Below are 6,000 nucleotides of genomic sequence, written 5' to 3' on the forward strand. Positions count from 1 at the left end.
TTAAAAAGAGGTTTTTCTATGTCTTTAATAGAATCAAATACTTCTAACCATGTCTGAAAAATACCTTTTGTTTTTCCATGTATGACTACATAATACTTAAACCTTTTGTCTTAATTTTTGTCTGCAAAATATTGACCCAAAGAGTTAAGTGCTGCTATAAAATATTTAGTGTCTTTCTTATTATATGATATCCATAAGTTATCAATTAAACACCTTTGGCGTCTGTCTATGACACATTCTGGTAAAATTCTGAAAGACATATTAGATGGTGGAAAAAATATAAGACTATGTTTCCCAAAATTTATTCTTTCTAAATTAGTCTGTTCTAAGAAAGATTGTTGCTTAAAATAGAGATTACCTAAAACTATCTGTAAATATTTGTCTGAGGGTGAGGCTTGAATGCCCTTCCCTTTGTCTGTAGTCTTTAAAACAGTTGGTCTCATGCTGTACATACAAAATATGCTTTGTTAATTGATCATAATTTTAAGTCTACTTAATTGATCTGCTAAATTATTATCTTTTCCTTTAATATGTTCAAAAACTAAGTTATATATTGATATAGTATCTATAAAATTTAACCATCTTCTTCTACTGCTATTTTTTGTATTTATTTTTTGATGAAACTTTACTATTGCTTCACAATCAGTTCTAATTGTTACTTCTTTTTTGTTTAATATGTATAATTTAAAACTATTCAATCCATAGATTACTGGCTAATATCTCTGCATCTATGCTACTCATATTTCCCTTTTCTTTATATTTTCCACTTTGATAAGCACATATTTTTTCTGTATTTTTGTCACTATATTTATTTGGTTTTGCTTTTAAAACTGCTCCCCATCCTTCAAAACTACCGTCTGTTTCTACAATTAAATAGTCTGTTTCTAATGGCATGTTTAAGTCGGGGATATTCCTTATCTTTTCTTTAACTTTTTGTACTAGTTTAATGTCTTCTGTGTTGAAGTATTTTTGTCCTGTAGAGCTTGTCTTAGCATATAATGGCCCCGCTATTTTTCCTAAATCTTTTATAAAATTTCTCGCATAGTTCACTATACCTAAGAATTTTTGTAATTCTTTGGTGTTATCTAGTTTATCTGGCATTTCTAGAGCCTTTTTAGCAATATGGGGATGTAATTTTATTTTTCCATCCCCTAAAGTTACTCCTAGAAAGTTTATATAATTTTTGCATAATTCCATTTTCTTTTTACTAATTATTATTCCATTGTCTACAAATAATCTAAATACAGTCTGTAGATGTCCTAAATATTCTTTAATATCTTTACTAAATACTAATATATCATCTACATATACCAAGATAAATCTCTTATATTCTCCAAATATATTATCCATTTTTCGTTGGAAAATTGGTGGAGCTGTCTTTAATCCAAATGGCATTACTAACCATTCAAAATGTCCTTTTGGACAAGTAAATGCTGTCCATTCAAGATAGTAGAAGAACACTATCTTAAGCGAAGTAGAAGAACACTTTAAAACTCAAACTTTCCAGTGTAAAGGATGTAAACTTAGAAAGCTAACCTTAAGAGAAGTAGAAGAACACTTTAAGAAATGTGAATTGAGAACAGATAATTGGGGATATAGAAAAGAAGATATTTTACAGAAAAAATCAGAGAGATTAGATAAACTTTTTGATGAAATACAAGATAGTTATGAAGAAACAGAAATAGAATCCTTAATAAGCCTAAAAGAATTGATGGAATCAACTAGTTCTAGCCCAAGCCCCTTCCAAAGAACAACTTATCAAAACATAGTAGATACTAGCACAGGGAATGTACCTCGACAAAGAGTTTACAGAATAGATCAAGAAATGGAAATAGAAAATGTAAAACCGTCAGGAAAAAGAATGCCTATAGAAGAACCTATAAGACTACAGGAAGGAGGAAGTAAGGGTAAAATATTAAATATAGCAGCTCATGATCCACAAATGTGGAACTCAGTAATAGACCTATGGAAAGGAATAGTAGTAGCGGACTTTATAAAAACTTATAATGATACAGATGTAGAAACAATGTATAAATATATGGAAACTTTCTTAGGAGAATCAACCAAAGGCCTATGGGAAGCCTATAAAACAGAATTCCCACAAGATTTCCAAATGTTAATAGCAATGGGAGCAAATCCTTATAATTTTACAAATAAGATACATAGTTTAATTACAGGAGAAGATCCAAATAGTGGATTAGTAGTATTACAGAAAAATGCTTTAATAAAACTAGAACAATTAAGTATAAATAGTTGGTTTTATATAAAAAAGTTTTTAAATGATTATTTTTATTATTGTACTATAAGCGGGAGTGCTTCGGATCAGAATTTAGGTAAAAAATTATTCAATAAATTACCAGGAGTTTTAGGAAGAGAAATAGAAGAAAGATGGTATAAAAGAGAAGGAGTGATACAGAATCCTCATGCAAAATGGTCTATAGGACATAAAATACAACATATAATGGAAGTACTACAAGAAAAATATACTAATCTACAAATACAGAAGCAATTAAAACAAAATAATATGAGTTTTTGTAGATCGACTGTATACACAACGCAGAGTTATGATAAAAATGAGTATAAAAGGAAAAAATATAGAAAATATAAACCGCAATACAATAAAGGATATAATAGAAAAAATTATTACCTTAGAAAATCATCAGCTAGAAAGCCATATTTAGACAAAGATAGACATGTTAGGAAATATAGAACAGACAGAAATTATAAAAATAAATTAGAATGCTTTACTTGTGGTAGTGTCGAACATCTGGCAAATACATGCCCAAAGAGAATTAATAATAAAACAAGAAATTCACTGTTAATAGAAGATTTTCAAGAAACTTAAATAAATGTAGATGAATATATGTCAAATAAAAGATCTAAATGTAAGCTATGCTATTTAGAAGGATGTATAACTTGTATAGAAAAGGATTTTGAAACTAAAATAAATAAAGAAGAAAAATATCAAGAGACAAGTAATCCTACAATAAACTTGAGAATAATGACATTAGAAGCCAGGATAAATGAATTAGAAAAAAGAATACAAAAAATGGAAAAGGGAAAAGAAAAATTAGGAGATATAAAAGAAAGCATAACAACAATAGAAGAAGACTAATGAGTATAGAAAATTATGATGCACTCATATGTAATGAAGATAAAAGGTTAAGTACAATAAAAATCCTATCAAGAATCAAAATAGAAGATTATGAAATAGAAACCTTAGCTCTAGTAGATTCTGGATGCACAATATGCATAATAAATAAAAGAATAGTTCCCCCAAATCTGATAAAAACTTTACAATCCGAATATACAGCAACATATGGAACTGAGCAGCTAAACACCAGTATAAATACAAATACATGAATGCAATGCAATGCATATGATGGTACATTCCAGTACCCACTGCGGCGTGCAGCCCGAGCCATCCATATTTATTTATCGTCGACGGCGCTCACTGGGGGTGTGTACAGACTCCGGAGGGGCTCCTACAGCCCAAGCGCAATATCTTGGTCAGTCATTGTTACCTGACCGGTCAGCCATTGTTACCTGACCAATTTATATCATACAGTGCCATTGTTACCACTGTTCAAGTATATCATCCAGTGTCATTGTTACCACTATTTCAAGTATATCACACAGTGTCATTGTTACCACTGTTTCAAGTATATCACACAGTGTCATTGTTACCACTATTTCAAGTCACTTTATAATCAGTCCAGAAAATAATATAATAAGCCCCTTGGGCATTTACAAAATCGAAGTTTCCAACCCGAAATGCATTTAAAATATCATTTAAGTTTTCAAAACTTAGAAATACGACTGGGTTTGCAAATCAGCATTTAAAACCTTGGACTGAAGTTAGATGATATGCAAATCATGCTAAGCAGTAATATCAATCCTCGAAGGATTTTACAAATCGGCACAAGGCCCCAAACATGGCATCAAACCCAGTAATATCAATAAAGTGTGTGTATCAATCACCAGTATAGTATAAACATCACACGGGATGGACCTAGTCACAATCTCCAATAGTATCCGACCCCGCACTCACCATGGAGTGCGTTTCACGCCTCAATATAGCGTTACGATGTGAAAGTCCGAGGTTTCAAACCCTCAGAATAGCATTTACATCTATTACTCACCTTTAACCGGCCGTAGACTAGTCCGCAATGCCCTTTCCTCTTGAATCGATCTCTTCGCGCGTCGAATCTAGTCAAAACCACAACGAATATGTTACAATAGGCTAAGGGAATATAACCCAATCGAAAAGACTCGAAAAATGTCAAAAATCCCGAAATTAGCAAAACCTGAGCCTCGGGCCCACGTCTCGAAATTCAGAAATTTTTATATCAATACGATCCTTATCTCGCCACGAGTCTATACATACCAAATTCACAAAAATCGGAGTTCATTTGACCCCTCAAATCACCATTTAATTCTCTTAAGTTTCAAGCCTAAACCACCATTTTTGTCCATAAATTACTTGAGTTTTCAGCTCTAATCCATGTATTTAACTTGGAAATAAGTAGAAACAACTCACCTTTGATGCTTGATGAAATCCCCCTTGAAATTCTCTCCAAAATAATCCAAGCTAAATGAAAGAAATGAAAGAAATAAGCCAAATCCGTGTTTAAAAGAATCTGCCCGTGCTTCGTCGAGTTGTACCTTACACTTGTACTATACAAGTTGTACATCCGATTAAAATTGTTCCTTGTCGGACACCTTCTGTTTAAACGCCCATAACGTCTTGTATAAATATCCAAATGACAAACGGTTTGAAGATTTAGAAACTAGACTCAAAGATATTTAATTTGATAGGTTGTACACCATATAACTCTTTATATATCCCGAGATATGAGCTTCTAAATCGGCTCCATGAAATCAGAAAATTTCTGGAGAAACTGCTCCACCAGTCATGTTTAATCAATCATAACTTTCTCTACAAATGTCTAAATTACGATTTCTTTAGCTTTCTGGAAACTAGATACGAAGGAATACAACTTTTAGTTTTAAATCATATCAAAATTCCTTGTAGATCAAAAGATATAGGCCTCTGAAGTACGCTCCACGATTGCAGTCCAATGACCTTCTGCAGAAAATTGCAGCAGAAATTTCTGCAACTTTTTCTTTTCTTTTTGGTCCGAATTTCATTCCGTTAACCTTCCGAAATCCACGCGAGGCCCTCGGGACCTTAACCAATTATATCAACATGTCCCACAATATCATTCAAACTTGTCCCAACCTTCGAAACACCCAAAATAACATCAAAACATCAAATCATCATCGGATTCAAGCCTATGAATCTCACGAACTTCCAAATTCATTTTTTGATCAAAATCTCAACCAAACCACGTCCGAATGACCTCAAATTTTTGTATACAAGTCCAAAATGACATAAATAGCAACTCTCGAAATTACATTCCGACTCTCGGATCAAAAATCTCACCTATCAACCGGAATTCGCCAAAATACTAACTTTGCCAATTCAAGCTTAATTCTACACCGGTCATCACAAAAATATTCCGGATACACTCCTAAGTCCCAAATCACCTAACGAAGCTATCCGAACCATAAAATTCGCATTTCGAGCTCTCTAACACATAAGTCAATATTTGGTTGACTTTTCCAACTTGAGCTTCCTTAAAAGAGACTAAGTGTCTCAAACCTTACCAAAATCATTCCGGAATGACTTCAAATTTTGCACACAAGTCACATTCGACATTATGGACTTGCCCTAACTTTCGGAACCGCATTCCGACTCCGATATCAAAATTTTCACTTCCGGGCGAATTTTTTCAAAAACCTTCAAATTTCTATATTTAGCCAAATGACTTCAAAATGACCTCCGGACATCCGAATTCACTTCCGATCGCGCTCCCAACTCCAGAATCACCATACGGAGCTATTCCCAGACTCGGAATCCCAAACGGACATCTATAAGACTAAAATGCCTTCCAACCCAAATTTATGAAATTCTTCTAAAGTATTAACTTTCATAAT

This window comes from Nicotiana sylvestris, chromosome 10, assembly GCF_000393655.2.
Source record: "Nicotiana sylvestris chromosome 10, ASM39365v2, whole genome shotgun sequence".
Taxonomy (NCBI): Eukaryota; Viridiplantae; Streptophyta; class Magnoliopsida; order Solanales; family Solanaceae; genus Nicotiana; species Nicotiana sylvestris.